This window comes from Trachypithecus francoisi, unplaced genomic scaffold, assembly GCF_009764315.1.
Source record: "Trachypithecus francoisi isolate TF-2019V2 unplaced genomic scaffold, Tfra_2.0 Lachesis_group15, whole genome shotgun sequence".
Taxonomy (NCBI): Eukaryota; Metazoa; Chordata; class Mammalia; order Primates; family Cercopithecidae; genus Trachypithecus; species Trachypithecus francoisi.
The window spans coordinates 10878143-10896261 of NW_022681460.1; the positions used below are offsets into that span (position 1 = coordinate 10878143).

An 18119-nucleotide genomic window follows, 5' to 3' on the forward strand; every position below is an offset into this window, starting at 1 on the left:
TGAGCCAGGAGTCAGGAGATGCTGACTCAACAGACATGAATCATGCCGCCCTGAGGCGGGGTAATGACTAACTCACTTCATGAAATGAGAAGAGGAAGGGTGGTGGTCCCTTCAAAGAAAACTAGGGTCCTGTTGCCTGGAAAAGTGAATTGATTCTGTGCAGAAAAATAGCAGAAATTCACCACATGTGTCATTCAGTATAATTCTACATCATTATTTTGATGGTTTCCACAGTTATCCCATGAAATGGATGAATCTTTAATCTGTTGTAACTCTATTGTTGGACAGGTAGATTTGTTTCCTGTTTCACAGTGATAAACACCACTGCTATGAACACTCTAATAGATACATCTTTATGTTCATCTTTATTTCCTTTAGGCAAAATTCCTAGTGGTAGAATTTCTGAGTAGAAAGATTAGTATTTTTGCCTTACTGTGTTTTGCCAAGTTGCATTACTATATGCTTTCTCTGAATCTTCATGATATTATATAGTTATTTTTTAATTATAGAGACTGAACGGTTTATATACTTTAAAAAGGCTTCATTTAAAAATTGCATTGGGGTTTTTTTTTTTGAATTGCAGTACATATACATAAGATTTACCATTTTATATAACCTTTTTTTTTTGAGATGGGGTCTCACTATGCTGCCAGGCTGGTCTTAAACTCGTGGGCTCTAGCAATCTTCCCACCTCAGCCTCCAGGCTGGAACTATAGCTATATCCACTACACCAGGCTCATTTTAATCATTTTTTTTTTTTTTTTTTTTTTTGTTGAGACGGAGTCTTGCTCTGTCGCCCAGGCTGGAGTGCAGTGGCCGGATCTCAGCTCACTGCAAGCTCCGCCTCCTGGGTTTACGCCATTCTCCTGCCTCAGCCTCCCGAGTAGCTGGGACTACAGGCGCCCGCCACCTCGCCCGGCTAGTTTTTTGTATTTTTAGTAGAGACGGGGTTTCACTGTGTTCGCCAGGATGGTCTCGATCTCCTGACCTCGTGATCCGCCCGTCTCGGCCTCCCAAAGTGCTGGGATTACAGGCTTGAGCCACCGCGCCCGGCCATTTTAATCATTTTTAAGTGTGCTACAGCATCACGTACATTGCCATTGTTATGTAACTATCACTACCTTCCATCTCCAGAACTTTTCATCTTCCCAAACTGAAACTCCATACCCATTAAACACTAACTCCCCATTTCCCCCACCGCCACCGCTCAGGCCTTGGCAATCACCATTCCACTTTCTGTCTCTACAAATCTAACTACTTTAGAACCTTATATAATGAAATCATACAGCATTTGTCTAAATTTGCATTTTTATTACTAATAAGTGTAATTTTTTCCCCTAAATCACTCAGCTATTTGCACTTCCTTTTTGGGGGTTTGTTCTTCTCCTTCGTTTATTTTTCTGTTCGGTTTGTGAACTTTCTTCATATACTGTATTAGCTGTGACTCTCATATGCATTGCTAAAATTTTTCCCCATTTGTTATTTGTCTTTTTACATTGATTGTGGTGTTTTTAATTTTTTTAATTTAAAATTTTATTTTATTTGGCAGCCTCCTGAGCCAGAGTAGGCCCAGAAAGACTCCTGCAGTTTTTTTTTTTTTAGTTAAAATTTTAATTTTATAGATTCTGTCTTAGTCCTTTTTGACTGTTATAACAAAACACCTTAGACTGGGTTATTTATTTATTTATTGAGACAGGATCTCACTCTCTCACCCAAGCTATAGTGCAGTGGCATGATTATGGCTCACTGTAGCCTTGACCTTCCAGGCTCAATCTATCCTCCCACCTCAGCCTCCCAGATAGCTGGGACCACAGGCATGAGCCACCACACTTGCCTAATTTTTGTATTTTCTTTAGAGATGGGGTCTCACTATGTTGCCCAGGCTGGTCTTAAACTCCTGGGCTCAAGCAACCCATTTGCCTTGGCCTCCCATCAAGTGCTGAGATTACAGGCGTAAGCCACCATGCCCAGCTAAACTGGGTAATTTATTATTTTATTATTATGATTTTGAGACAGTCTCGCTCTGTCACCCAGGTTATAGTGCACTGGCACAATCTTGGCTCACTGCAGCTTCTGCCTCCCGGGCTCAAGCGATCCTCCTGCCTCAGCCTCCTGAGTGGCTGGGATTATAGGTGCCCGCCACCATGCCTGGCTAATTTTTTTTTTTTTTAATTTTAGTAGAGATGGGGCTTCAGCATGTTGGCTGGGCTGGTCTCAAACTTCTGACCTCAGGTGATTCACCTGCCTTGGCCTTCCAAAGTGCTGGGATTACAGGCGTGAGCCACCGCACCTGGCCTAGACTGGGTAATTTATAAACAATAGAAATGTATTGCACACAGTTCTGGGGACTGAGCAGCCCAAGGTCAAGTCACCAACAGATTGAGCATCTGGTAAGAGCTTGCCTTCCCTGCTTCAAAGATGACACCTTGTTGAGTTCTCACATAGTGGAAGGGCAAGCTAGCTCCTTTCAGTCTGTTTTACAAGGGTGCTGTCTCCTTCCTGAACACTCTACTCTCATAACTTAATCATCTCCTTAAGGTCCCACCTCCTTTCTTTTTTGAGACAGAGTCTCGCTCTGTCACCCAGGCTGGAGTGCAGTGGCATGATCTCAGCTCACTGCAACCTCGACCTCCTGGGTTCAAGTGATTCTTGTGCCTCAGCCTCCTGAGTAACTGGGATTATTGGCGTGTGCCACCACGTCCAGCTAATTTTTGTATATTTTAGTAGAGACAAGGTTTCACCATGTAGGCCAGGCTGGTCTCGAACTACTGACCTGAGGTGATCTGCCTGCCTTGGCCTCCCAAATTGCTGGGATTACAGGCGTGAGCCACCGCACCTGGCCACCACCTCTTGATAGTATCACACTGGTGATTAAGTATCAACATATGAATTTGGTGGGGGACACATTCAGACTATAACACTGTCATTGCTGACGTGTTTAGATAGGCCTTCCCCACTCTTCTATATAAATACATTCTTAAAACTCCTTCTGATATCTTTAGGGCTTCGTTTTTACATTAAATCCCTAAGTTATTATTTATTTTGACATATGGTATAAAGTTGAATTCTAACCATTTTTTGAAAAGCACAATTGGGCAGCCAGGCGTGGTGGCTCACACCTGTAATCCCAGCACTTTGGGAGGCTGAGGCGGGAGAATCACAAGGTCAGGAGATCGAGACCACCCTGGCTAACACCGTGAAACCCCATCTCTACCAAAAATACAAAAAATTAGCCAGGCGCGGTGGCGGGTGCCTGTAGTCCCAGCTACTCAGGAGGCTGAGGCAGGAGAATGGCTTGAACCCAGGAGGCAGAGCTTGCAGTGAGCAGAGATTGTGCCACTGCACTCCAGCCTGGCAACAGAGCAAGACTCCGTCTCAAAAAAAAAAAAAAAAAGGTACAATTGGGCTGAGTGTGGTGGCTCACACCTATAATTCCAGCACTTTGGGAGACTGTGGCGGGCAGATAGCTTGGGCCCAGGAGTTCAAGACCAGCCTGGGCAACACAGTGAAATCTTGTCTCTACATAAGATAAAAAAATTAGCCAGGTGTGGTGGTGTGCACCTGTTGTCCCAGCTACTAGGGAGGCGAAGGTGGGAGGATTGATTGAGCCTGGGAGGCAGAGGCTGCAGTGAGCCAAGGTCATGCAACTGTACTCCAGCCTGGGTGGCGGAGCAAAAACCTGTCTTAAAAAATAATGGCCATTGAACAATGCAGGGATTGGGGTCCCTACACTCCATGCAGTCAAAAATCCATGCATAATATTTGACTCCCCCAAAACTTAACTCCTAATAGCCTGTTATTGACCAGAGCCTTACTCATAACATAAACAGTCAACTAACACATATTTTGTATACGTATCATATACTGTATTCTTAAAATAAGATAGAAAAAAGAAAATGTCATTAAGAAAACCTTTTTATGTTTTTGTTTTTAAGACAGGGTCTTGCTCTGTCACCCAGGCTGGAGTGCAGTGGCTCAATCATGGCTCCCTGCAGCCTTGACCTCCTGGGCTCAAGCAATCCTCCTGCCTCAGCCTCTTTTTTTTTTTGATAGAGATGGGAGGTCTCACTATGTTGCCTAGGCTGGTCTCGAACTCCTGGGCTCAAGCAATCCTCTTGCCTCGACCTTCCAAAGTGCTGGGATTACAGATGTGAGCCACTGTGCCCAGCTACAAAAATCTTAAGAGAAAATGCATGTACAGTACTTCACTATATTCATCAAAACCAAGTTCACATTGTCTGTTTACAAGATGAATCGTCTGTCTGAAATGATCAGCACCTATGGCTCCAGACCTCAATCGAAGGTTCATATCAAGGAATTCAGCTTTTTCTTGTGATACCATGACTTTTACCTGCTTTTTGGGTGCATATCAGGCATCACTAATGGCACTTTGTATGGGTCCCATGGTGTTATTCAAGGTTTACAGTATTGCACTTGTCAACTGAAGAACGATGGAGGTTCATACATTTGGAAAGGAGAGCTTTCTTATAAAGGGTTGCAGCTTGTAGGGTGGCCATTCTGGCAGGCTGGGAAGCACAGCCTCCAGCCAGAAGCCAAAAACAGACACTTTGACAGGGGGAAGAGTAAGACAGAGATTTGCCGAACCAGGTGGCCAAATATACATACTTAATAAGCTATAGGAAGAGTTATAAATATTTATGAAAGGAGAAACACATGCACAACAGAGCTTCATGTCTCTCCAAGGGACCCATGTTCAAGAAGTGGCAGTGTTAGCATGATCCAAGGGCAGAGTTTTTGGCCCTCTGATGTTAAGTGGTGAAGCAGACAACACGAAAACCTCTCTGCTCATCCTTGGTAGACTGGCCAGGACCACTCCGTGGGCCCTGGTCTCTTATAAAGGAAGGAAAGCTTTGTCCAAACTGCCAAATGGAGGGGCAGCGACAGGTGGTTGGTGGCTATCAGTAGTGGAGTGAGTCTCTCAGAAGGGCTGGCTTCTCTGTAACCCTTAGGGAAGAAAACCTACGGGCAGTTACAGCAGGAGCAGGTGTAATGAGGCCCCCATCTCGTCACAGCTGGAACTGAGTTTTGGCTGAGAGAGTCTGTTCAGTTGGTTGAGGGGCTTAGGATTTCATTTTTCTCACACTAAACACACACAAAAAATGCAAGAACTGAGAGAAATTACTTTTTACTTCAATGGAATTTACTGGAGAGACGAACTGTGCAAGTGGAGATGACCGACGAGCGTCACACAACGTTTTGGGTGGATACTCACAACACTTGAGCCCACCATGACAGCAACGGGAGGCGGCTGCGAAATGATTCCAGCAGTACAGTGTGTACTACAGTGAGTTGTACGCAGTTATGATTTAACACTGCATCTTCACATTTGTTTCCATTTCTCTGGACTGCAAATGGTGCCATGTGTAGTCTATGTTTGTGTGTGTAAATTTTGATACATTTTAACATTTTAATAATAGATTCGTGTACATTTTATGGTAGTAAATGATAAAAATAGACAAATATGTACATATTTTTATGCATTGATGACATACCTAACATTTTCTTTTTTCCATATTTCTAGGCTATGTGGTTTGTCTGCAAGTTTTTTTATAATTGTTGCAAATATCTCCCCAAAATTTCCATATATTTATTGAAAAAAATTCACACATAAGTGGACTCATGCAGTTCAAACCTGTGCTGTTGAAGGGTCAACTGGATTTTTCCAGTTTTCTTGATACCAGTTACTACTCACTGAATAATTCATCTTCTCTTCCTTCCCCCAATCCAATAGTATATCATAGTTTTCTTCTATTTACAATGACAGAATGAATATATTTTTTCCTCCATCTCCCCCTCTCTTCTCTATCACCTGATTTTGGTAATGTTATCTTTCTTCATGTTTACCTCTAATTATTTTACCTCTGTATTATTCCATATAATACTTATAACTCTACTATTCATTTAATTAGCTTTAAGTAATAACTTTTGACCTCTAGTTATTAAAGATGAGGAATCAGTATACTTTATTTCATATATATAATTTTTTAATTGTTTAGAGATGGGGTCTTACTATTTTGCTTAGGCTAGTCTCGAATTCCTGAGCTCAAACAATCCTCCTGCCTCAGCCCCTCAAGTAGCTGGGATTACAGGCACATGCTGCTGTATCCAGCGGGGGGAAAAAAATCAGTATATTTTCATCCTTTTCCATCCTTTGCTTTCCACCTTTCATTTGCTCTATCATTTCTACATCATCAGGGCTAATAACATTTACATTCCATCTTTCCACCGTAATCCTCATATTTGTCTTTGTCCTGTGATTTGCACCAAAGCTCACTGCCAATCCCATCTGCAATTGTTTCTCCACTCATCTCTTGGTCTGCTGAATCTTCTAACATTTCTCAAATGGATTTATGAAAATAATATTCCCAGAGTTCTTTCATGTTCAAACTATTTATCTTTTGTCTTTACACCTGAAAACATCTGGCTCACATTTTCTTTCTTCTGGGATTTTGTAGCCATTGCTCAAAAATCTTCCAGCATTGAAGTTTGCTATGGAAAAAGACTGAGGCTAGCCTTTGGATTACTTCCTTCACATCATGCCAAGGAAGCTCCAGCATTTCAACCTCATTAACTGTAGACCACCATTGAGTTGGAATTTTTAGGCAACCAACCAGGTAAGCTTTTACAGCCATCTCCAGCTGCGTGGACTGATATTTTGAGCCCGCAGTCCCTAGTAAAGTGTATCCACAGCGATGAATTCAGCTGGATCTAGTGTTCGATTCTGTTCTCCTTGGTTTAATACCTTTAGCATCCACTTCCACACATTCACCAGATTTCCATTCATATATATTAACAAAATATTGCAGTTATTTTGGTGTTATTTCCTCCTGGATCATAGTGTGTACCCGCCCAGCTGGACATGTCAAGATTTGATCCTAGTTATGGGGCTAGTGGCAATAAAGGATGCTTAGTATGGGTCTTGAAGAGAATGGGCATCCTCTTTCAAGGTGTCTGCCCCAAGTGACATTATCACAAGGTTTTCAAACAAAGACTAGTCTCTTCAGATACTGGAAAGCAAACAGCTTTCATTGTTGAGGTTCCACTGCCTAGCACTTGCCATTCTTCATCCTATGCGTACAAATCCAAAAGAGCTTTGGCGCTTACGAAGAAAAAAAGTACCTCTGAATGTCTTATGATATATGAACTTTTATCAAGAAGTAACTTGGAAAAGAAGACTTTTATCTAGAATCCTCATAGCATTTAGAGAGAATACCACTCTCTTCTGTCGCCCCTGGCCATTTGAGAAAATACTATTTGCTGAGCTTTGAGGCAGATGCTTTTATCTTGTGATTCTCAATTGAAGGAGCAGTTAAAAAAAAAAAAAAAGATGAGGCCGGAGTGATGGCTCACGCCTGTAATCCCAACACTTTGGGAGGCCAAGGTGGGTGGACCATGAGGTCAGGAGATCGAGACCATCCTAGCCAATATGGTAAAAACCCATCTCTACAAAAAATACAATAATTAGCTGGGCATAGGTGGTGCGCACCTGTAGTCCCTGCTACTTGGGAAGCTGAGGCAGGAGAATCGCTTGAACCCTGAAGGTGGAGGATGCAGTGAGCCGAGATCGTGCCACTGCACTCCAGCCTGTTGACAGAGCGAGACTCTGTTTTGAATAAATAAATAAATAAATAAAATAAATAAAAAAGACGAAGTCCTGCAGGCTGCAGGGGGTGCTTTGAAAATGTGTGAGGGTGTCATAGTAACTCTGCTGTTAGCATTTAGTGGGCAGAGGCTCGAGATGCTAGAGCTCCACCTGTGTGGGAGAGTCCCACATACTGTCCAATTTTTGAATGTCCTGCTAAATATTCATATGAAGGAAAAATATTTGTTTTTGATTATCTGAGCCCAGACTCTCTCGTATATATAAGCACCAAATATTTTTAGCATAGTTTCAATAAATGAGTTTTCCAAGAAAGTAAAATATCATGTAACACAAGGGAAGGTTGCATTTTGTTTTAGGTTCTCCATTTTGGAAAATCATCAGAGGCAATGATGTCACCCATGGTATTTGAGTAGCTGATGCTCACCTACTACAACTCAGCCTGTACTTACAATGTTGCACTTACAGAGATTTTCTCTACCTAAATTAGTATATTTATTCAGTCCTTATTTCATTAATTATGAAGAAAAGTATCAACATTCAGTAGGATATTTCAAATTAGGTCTTATATCTTTGTCCACAAATGAAAAGTTACCAATATTTCCATTTTGTTAACATGTTTTTCTCTCAGGAAGTAATGAAACTATGAAGATTAAGCGACCACTTTACAAAGAAACAGAGCAGAAAGTTGGCAGAGATACAGCATCCTGAGAACTTTGAAAGCTGTCTTACTATCATTGGAATGTTTAACAAATTTTTCCTAATCAGAAAGATGGTTTTATTGTTTCTTTCAGAATAGCACGATGATTGAAAAATGTGGTAAGCCACACAATGTTAAGGAAAAATTGATTTTGCCGGTTGCGTAAGAGGTTATTAGTATGAAGATAAAAAGAAATCAAATTGAAATGATTTCTTCTATGTCACTGAGCAATGGTACTGTTTCAAGAATTGAGATGGCGAAAAAGATTTTGGAAAATTAGCCATGTTATGACTTGCAGTCAAGTCAATTTCATTACAAATGGATGCAAGCATTCTGCATAATTAAATAAATCTTTATTACATGCATATATAATATTCATAAGGATTTTATTTTTTTTTCTGAGATGGAGTCTTGCTCTGTCACTCAGGCTGGAGTGCAGTGGTGCGATCTCAGCTCACTGCAACCTCCACCTCCCGGGTTCAAGTGATTCTCCTGCCTCAGCCTCCCGAGTAGCAGGGATTACAGGCGCCCGCCACCATGCCTGGCTAATTTTTGTATTTTTCGTGGAGATGGGGTTTCACCATGTTGGCCAGGCTGGTCTTGAATCCTGATCTCATGATCCTCCCGCCTCGGCCTCCCAAAGTGCTGGGATTGCAGGCGTGAGCCACTGTGCCCGGCAGGAATTTAAAAATCATAAAGGCTGTAATCCCAGCACTTTGGGAAGCTAAGGCAGGCCAATCACCTGAGGTCGGGAGTTCGGGACCAGCCTGGCCAACATGGTGAAACCCCATCTCTACTAAAAATACAAAAATTAGCTGGGCATGGTAGTGGGTGCATGCAGTCCCAGCTACTCAGGAGGCTGAGGCAAGAGAATCACTTGAACCTGGGAGGCAGAGGTTGCAGTGAGCTGAGATCGCACTATTGCATCCCATCCTGGGTGACAGAGTGAGACGCTGTCTCAACAACAAGAAAAAAATGAAGATGTCAAATTTGAAATATATTGTTCTTATTTGGGTGCTATTTAAAAAGATGCGATGATTAGATTTAAAGATTTAGAGGAACTTTACCAGATTGGGTGACTAATCCATTTGCAACTGAAGTCAAGGAAGTTAGCCAAAGAACATGAAGAGTTATTGAACGTTGAAAAATGACCTTGAGAGCTAGGCAGTTGGCCTGAGCTTGGCCCAGCTGTTCAGTCGCTCATTATTTGTAGAGATGAAGTCTTACCATGTTGCCCAGGCTGGGCTCAAGCGCTCCTCCTGCTTCAGCCTCCCAAAGTGCTGAGATTACAGGTGTGAGCCACCATGCCTGGCCCATTTTAACCATTTTTAACTGTACACTTCAGTGGCATTAAGTACATTTACAATGTTGTAGAACCATTACCATCCTTTTTTAAAATTTTATCATTGTTACATTAAAAAATTTTTTTTAGTGTTTTTAAACTAGAGACAGGGTCTGGCTATGTTGCCCAGGCTGGTCTCACACTCCTAGCCTCAAGGGATCCTCCTGCCTCGCTTCCCAAAGCTCTGGGATTACACGCGTGAGCCACCATACCTGACCCATTTTTCCATTTTATTTTATTTTATTTTATTTTTGAGACGGAGTCTCACTCTGTCGCCCAGGCTGGAGTGCAGTGGCCGGATCTCAGCTCACTGCGAGCTCCGCCTCCCGGGTTTACGCCATTCTCCTGCCTCAGCCTCCCGAGTAGCTGGGACTACAGGCGCCTGCCACCTCGCCCGGCTAGTTTTTTGTATTTTTTAGTAGAGACGGGGTTTCACCGTGTTCGCCAGGATGGTCTCGATCTCCTGACCTCGTGATCCACCCGTCTCGGCCTCCCAAAGTGCTGATTACAGGCTTGAGCCACCGCGCCCGGCCCCATTTTAGACATTTGCATTGCTTTGGATGTTTCTATTAAAAAGAAAGCTGCTACGATCATTTTAGTAAACATTTTCTTCTACATTTCTGATAATCTCCTTAAGCTGGATTTCCTAGAATGGAATTACTAAAGTAAGACAAATGATTACTTTTATTTTTTTTAGTGCACATATGGTTTCTAAGATTTTCAATCTAAGTAATGGATACAAAGATGTGATGCAAATGTGGTCATTTTCATCAAATTATAAATAAACATCAATGATTTAGATATTTTTTAGAATTAGAATTCCATCTTTGCTGATAAACTCGAGAGTAGGTATGTGTAGAGTCAGAGTATCAGGGTCTGCTTTCTGGCAGGGTGCTGTGGCCAGGGGTGTGTGAGGTGTGTGTCAGGAGGGCTATGGAAAACAACCTTGGAGCTAAGGTTAGTTGAGGCTGGTGGGCAGGTGTGCAGAAGGAATTAGGGAGCTACTGCTAGCAAGAAGACTTCAGGCTGAATTGAGCACAGATGTGGCAGAGCACCATGGGATGTGTCCCTCCCTCCCCACCAGCCCCTTATACTCTTGGTTGTGGGACTGTGCAGCAGAAGCAAGAAAATGAAAAATGCAGCCCATGAGAACCAAGACAAGAAGCCCCTTCCTCCTATAATGTCCCTCTAGCGTCCTATAGTGAGAAGTGTAACATGGTGCTCTCTGGAAAGGAGCCCACTCCATTATGGCAGAGCAGGTACTTAAGGCTGAATTTGGAGCACAGAGGCAATAAATTGATAGCTAGCTGCCATGAAGCCTAAACGTTACTAACAATAACTCATTTGAACCTCTTTGGCCTACAGTAAAATTTACCTCTTTATATAATTGAATATTGAGAAATTGGGATGGTCATTGCATGTTATGGGACACTCTTGATCTGATAACCACAGATACCGTACACTCAAGAATTTGTAGACAAAGTCAGAAAACATCACTCCTGAAATGTGGGGCAAATGTCACTTTTTTTTTTTTTGATTTGGAGTCTTGCTCTGTCGTCCAGTCTGGAGTGCAGTGGCACAATTTCGGCTGACTGCAAGCTCCGCCTCCTGGGTTCACGCCATTCTCCCGCCCCAGCGTCCCGAGTAGCTGGGACTACAGGCATCCGCCACCACGCCCGGCTAATTTTTTGTATTTTTTAGTAGAGACGGGGTTTCACCATGTTAGCCAGGATGGTCTTGATTTCCTGACCTCGTGATCCGCCTGCCACGGACTCCCAAAGTGCTGGGATTACAGGCCTGAGTCACCGCGCCCAGCCAAATGTCACATTTTTAAACTAACAAAAACCAACTTTAAATGCATAGAAGTAGCTACCCGTGGAAAGCTGAGAAAACAACACAGAAAGAAGTGATTTGTAAGAATATTGGTCATAAAACTAGGGTGGCATCTAAATCTTAGCACAGACCGAAATTAGCTCCCTGGAAGGAAAGACAGTGACTTAAAATCATAATAATGGAAGATAAACTAGTGAGAAGACTTACAATTCAAAAGTCAAGGTTACATAGTTTTTCTTTTTATTTATTTATTTTTTGTTCTTTCTTTGTGCTGGGGATATATATATATTTTAAAGAGTATTAGATGGTAAGAATTCATAAGTATATTCCCCAAAACTTCTAGGATCCTGATTTTTTTTAACATAGCTAAAAAATTAGCTTGACAGTGGAAAAGAACAATTTATCTGGTTTCAAAACTTTAAGGACATACATAATCCCTTCTGCTTGAATTTTGCTTTCATACAGGATCTTTTAATAAAGTTGTTGGCAAACTATTTCTGGAAAGGGCCAGATGGTAAATAATTTAGGCTTTTTGGGCCATGAGGTCTCTGTCACTGTTACTCAACGTAAACTCAGCCATAGATAATGTGTACATAAACAGGCTATGTTCCAATAAAACTTTATTTACAAGATCAGGATGTGGCTAGATATGGCCAGTAGGTGATAGTTTGCCGACCCTTGTCTGACTTCTCATTTGGCTTCCAGACTGGTCAGACTCACCAGGAAGGGGTGCGTTGGGAATATTAGACATGGGGCATGTCACTCTGTTTAATTTCTATCTTGTAGGCCTGGTCATAACAGTCAGTCCTCTGGGAGCTGATCAGTTCTGGATGAGCTAAAAAGAACTAGTAACTGAGTTCCTGACCTTGGAAAGCTGAGCTCTGAAGGGATCTAGCCTTGGGGTCTAGCCTGAGTAGCTGGCTGGTATGTTTCACTCATTCATCATTCTTTCCCCCTTAATCTCTCTTCCTCTTTTTGTCATCTCTAAATGACAGCACCAATATACAGACTTTTATTTTTATTATTAATAGAATTTAATATGTACTACTCATCACAAACAGAGCTTTTTTTAGGTTTAATAACTATGGTCTCTATTTAAAATATTTGAGCATATAAATGAGAGAAATTATTCCATTATAACAAGTAACTATCATGAAGACTTGTTACCTGCATTAAAAACACAAAACAATATTGTGAAAGATTATTTTGCTTCTTAATGAAATTATCATCGAAGAGGCCAGGAAACAGTTGGGAATGTAAAAAGGGAGATTCAATAAAATTATTCAGTAATTTTTTAGATTATATAATTAATGTTCTCTAATTGTCAAGAAATACAGTAATATTATAAACTAGTGGCAACTGACATAGTCATATGTAAGTCTGACATAGTCATATGTAAGTTTGACATCTAGTGGCAACTGACATAGTCATATGTAAGTTTGCATTTATGAACACGCTATTTTGCATGTGAGGTCCATGTCCCTGCCTTAAATTTAACCACCACGCCTCATTCTGTTTTTTTTGGAGACAGCGTCACTCTGTTGCCCAAGCTGGAGTGCAGTGGTGCATTCTCAGCTCAGTGTAACCTCCCATTCCTGGGTTCAAGCAATTTTCATTTTGTATTTTTAGTAGAGATGGGATCTCGTCATGTTGGCCAGGCTGGTCTCAAACTCCTGGCCTCAAATAATGATGTAAAATGTAACTTTGAACGATAACCCCAATCTGGGGAAAAGGGAAAAATGGTACTACAACACCAGTTTCCAGTTGCTTTTTTACCTTCAGGACAAAAATGAGAGTAAGGGACAGTTTTTGTTTGTTTGTTTGTTTTAAGGGATAGTTTTAAATTATTAAGTTATTTGCTGCTCTTGTCAAACTTAGAATTACAAGCAACCTCAAAGATCATCTAGTTCAACCCATGCATTTGGAAAGTAAGGCTAAATTACACAATGATTCAAGAATATGTGCTTGTTCTACATATCCAATGTCTTCTCCATAGGAAGTTATAGTTGGTCACCCCTGCCTTCTTGAATTTTTGTTTACACTGTACACACTCTCCTGATTTTCCTCTGATCTTAGTCTTCCTTGCAGGATACTCCTCATCTTTCGCACCTGTATATATGAGAGGTTTTCAGGGCTTAGTCCTTGATCCTCTTCTATTAATATCTATACTTACACTTTAGGTGATCTCAACTGGTCTCATGGTACTAAATATCATCTACATGCTGACGGCTCCCAGTTTGTATCTATTGCTCTGATCCTTCTACTGAACTGGCTATCCAGCTGTCCACTTGATACCTTCATTTAATGATCTAATAAATATCTTAATCTTAACATGTTCAACCTGAATTCCTGATTTTCTTCCATGTCCAGGACAATTCACGCTCATTCCATAATCTTTTCCATGTGATCCACTGCTCACCAGTTGCTCAGGTCAAAATCCTTGCAGTCATCCTTGATATTCCTTCTGTCATACACCCAGCCCATTAGCAAATGCTGTTTTTTCTTTGTTTTATCTTCAGTAGATTTCCCAAATCTGACCACTCTGACTACCTACACAAATCTAGCCTAATCAATTAACTTCCTAATTAGATCTCTGTTCTCTCTGCTCTTCAACTTGCCCTTCTCCCCAGAGTACTCTTCCACATGCATCCAGAAAGTCTTTAACATAAGGCCTTGCATGATCAGGACCTTACTTGCTCTCCTGTGTCATTTTCTACCAACTCTCTCTTCATGCTGCTCCAGCCGCTCTGGGCTTTTTGATTTTTCCCACACACCAAGTTCATTTCTGCGATGGGATCCCTGCACCTGCTGTTCTCTCCAGAATGCTCCTCTTGCATGGCTGATTCCCTCACTTGTTAGGCTTCTGTTCATGTCACTCGCCCTCACAGGAGCCTTCCCCCAACACTACCTTGATCTAAAATAAACCCCTGTCATCACTTTCTATCCCGTTTATCCTGCTTTATTTTTCTTTTGAGAACTTATTACTATCTGACATCGTGTTACAAATGTATGTCTTCATTGTCTATCCACAAGGGCAGGAATTTTGTCTATTTTTTCACTGTTAGAGCAATGCCTTGCACATCTTAGGTATTCAATAACTAGTGACTAAATACATGACCAAGTATTCGGCCCTTTGAGTAAGTGGCCTCCTCTACAGACAGAGAAAGATCATTCTGCTTAGAAGATGCTGACAACCCTAAAGTGGTTTCCGTTTTTATGCAGATGATCCTAATTGCTTCTGAAGCACTCTTAAAAGAAACATGAGTCCGTTTTTGTTCTCATAGCGCCTACAGTTGCCATGTTCTCACTTTTGGTTGCATTGTTTTTATTTTCTTAATCTCTGATCTTGGTTATTAATAGGACAGTCAGCAAAGATTTTATCTGATCATTACAGCACAGGATACCCGTATGTTGGTAGTCAAAGAATGCTGTAGACCTAAATGTTAGAGTGAATCCAGTTAAAATTCTACCAGCCTGGGCAACATGGCAAAACCCCATCTCTACAAAAAATACAAAAATTAGCCAGGCATGAGGCACATGCCTGTAGTCCCAGCTACTGGGAGGCTGAGGACAGAGGACTGATTGAGCCCCGGAGGTCGAGGCTGCAGTGAGCCATGATCATGTCACTGCACTCCAGGCTGGGTGACTAATCAAGACTGTCAAAAAATAAAAGAAAGAGAGAGAGAGAGAGAGAGGAAAGTAAAATTTAAGTTTATACCTTTTAAAAAAGGAAACTTAAAAATCAGTAAGTTTTAATTTTTAATAAGATAAATAATTTATTCTATCAAACATCACCAATGTCAACATCATTTCTAACTTTTCAAAGTACATAGCATAAACCATAAAAGTTGTCTTACTGAAATTAAATCTTTGTGAGAGATGGTTTTAATAGACTGGGTTTTTAGCAGTGAAGTTAAAGAATGATAGTTTAGTAAACAGAAAGAAGCAGTTAAGGTGACACTTAGTTCTTCATGATGCACTGTAAGCACAAATTGGACATCATATGATAAGTAAAAAGGATGGTCCTTCTGGGCAAATAAAAATTAAATAGGTCCTCACAGTGATGTGCAGTCTCCAAACATCATCTGTCTAATTTCTGTCTCTCACCCAAGATAAAAAGTTAAGTTGAAAGATTAAAACCTGCCTCCTTGTTACTATTTCACAAATAACACAGATAGTACCACATTAGTGACTAAAATCCAGATATTTTCCTTTTAGATAAATTAAGTCATATACATTGTAAAATACTTATTTTTTAAGAGAATCAATAAAGCTATATTCATTTTCAGTAGAAAATGTGGCTCATAAACACTTTTGTTTCTCTGAAATTGCCTCTCAGGAAAAAACGTGATCCTTACTATTGATCTAAGAGAAATGTGCATGAAGCAATGCTGTAGTTTATGCTTTTTTTTTTTTTTCCTGGAAGGTGGTGGGTGACCTCTGGAGGCAAGTGGAAAAAATATCCTGCTGCTTTCAAGAGTGAAGTGGGGAATGAAGAATCAGAAAGTAGAGCTTTCCATTTAGAGAAGGTCTTTTTTTATGTTTAGTCAGGGTGAATTAAAATATTTAATTTTAAAATGGCTTTACTGAACCTCAATTCAGTTAGGCAATAAATTATGTTAGGTAATAGTTATTAAGTATGTAATACAATGTTAGGGGAGAGACATATGACACTAACAGTTTCAATCTCATTGAGTTTATAATCTACTAAGGAACTGAAGATAAGTGCTAAAAGAACACGAGGTAAAACCTGTGACAAGATTTAGGAGCAGCACAACTAAGTAGGAATTAGTGAAACTAAACCAGCGTCAAGACTGAAAGGCAGGTCAGAAAAGACTGACACCAAAGTAGGTTTTTTTGTTTTATTTTGTTTTGTTTTTTTGTGTTTTGTTTTTTGTTTTTAAACATGGATTCTCCAAAGATAGGTAGAAAACATCCTGGTTTGGCGTCATTAGTCTACTTCAGCCCCTCTCTCACTGATTACAACTAAAAGACTCATGACAAAACACAAATGGCAACCGCCTGCAGACTCTGAAAAGTAAATAAAGAATTGAGGTAGGGAGTCAAAACTTAGAAACCTGCAAGGGGATGAATTTCCTGGCTTTTTTATCTTGTGGTTTGTCCTGAGGAGACCTCAGCTGGGAACTGTTGGGTGGCATGGGTAGCTAAAACTCGAATAGAAATCCCATGTTTCTGTGTTGAAAGGAAATAACTGTTAGCCCAGAACTCTATTTTCAGTGAAAATATTTTCAGGAATCAAAGTGAAATAAAGACATTCTCATATGAAGGAATGCCAGCTGACCTGCTTTAAAATAAATGCTCGGCGGGCTGGGCGCGGTGGCCCACACCTGTAATCCTAGCACTTTGGGAGACCGAGGCGGGTGGATCACGAGGTTAGGAGTTCGAGACCAGCCTGGACCAACATGGTGAAAACCCGTCTCTACTAAATACAAAAATTAGCCGGGCATGGTGGCGCGTGCCTGTAAATCCCAGCTACTCGGGAGGCTGCGGCAGGAGAATCTCTTGAACTCAGGAGGCGGAAGTTGCAGTGAGCCGAGATCACACCATTGCACTCCAGCCTGGGCGACAGAGCGAGACTCCGTCTCAAAAAAAAAAAAAAAGTTAAGAAAAGAAAGAAAGAAAAAAGAAATGCTTGAAGGGGCATGGTGGCTCATACTTGTAATCCCAGCACTTTGGGAGGCCAAGGCAGGCAGATCACTTGAGGTCAGGAGTTCAAGACCAGCCTGGCCGACATGGTGAAACCTCGTCTCTACCAAAAAGCGCCACAGCACTCCAGCCCGAGAGACATAGGCTCTGTCTCAAAAAAGAAAAAAACAAAACAAAACAAAAAAGCAGGGGTGCAGGTAAGGGGAAGACTTAACGACTGAATGAATAAGTCTGGAGAGACTGGTTGCAAAGAATGATGAGACTAAGTTTTGTAGTCTGGGAGGCTAAGTGGATGAAAGTTGGAAGAATTAGGTGGAAAAGAACATTTCCAATGGACGACAAAGAAAAGTATATAACATTTTGAGGCTGTGGTCCGCTTTGTTAAAGAGCAAAAGGAAACAATTCCTCAAATCGATGCCACGCTCCACTTCTTTACAACGATGGAATTATTTCAGGAATCGTGTTTGAAACCACAGCTTTGGATCCCGATTTCTTTCTTGAGCTACTGTTACACTGTTTATACATGGCCACTAATTCGATGACTGAGTTTGGGCAAATTGTTAACTATTTTCCATGACTTAATCTTTATATCTGTACAACGGGGATAACGTGGAATTTGGGGTGTTGTGAGGGTTAATTGAGATAATATACGTGATAACTCACACAATGACGTTCAACAAATACTTGTGGCGTGAAAGATGAGCGACTCATTGACAGATCGCAGGGATTTCAGAAGGCCGTATAAGGACCAGACCTTCAGGCTCCCTCCGCTCCCCAGGAGACCGGGGAGCCGGCGCGAGGCGATACGGTGCAATTCTTGGCCCATTTTCCTCATAGTGGTTTGGCGCATTTTTACCTCTTGATTCTCTGGTCTCAGACTGCAGCTTCAGCTCGCTCCGCCATGGGGCGCAAGTCCGCCAGCCTCTATGGGCTCAGCTAAGTATGACGCCTAGGCT

At 41.3% G+C, this 18119-nt stretch overlaps 1 long non-coding RNA gene across 2 annotated transcripts in view; it reads right to left on the bottom strand.

The window, feature by feature from the left end:
- The window catches only part of LOC117096941, a 51964-nt gene extending 33847 nt beyond the window's left edge, over positions 1-18117 (bottom strand). Inside the window, exon 1 of one of the 2 annotated variants that reach the window (XR_004442732.1) lies at positions 18020-18117. This is a non-coding gene — a long non-coding RNA (uncharacterized LOC117096941). Of the gene's footprint in view, positions 1-17826; positions 17968-18019 lie in introns of those variants that run through there. The other variant, XR_004442733.1, reaches the window with a different exon arrangement.
- Between the last annotated feature and the right edge of the window lie 2 nt (positions 18118-18119).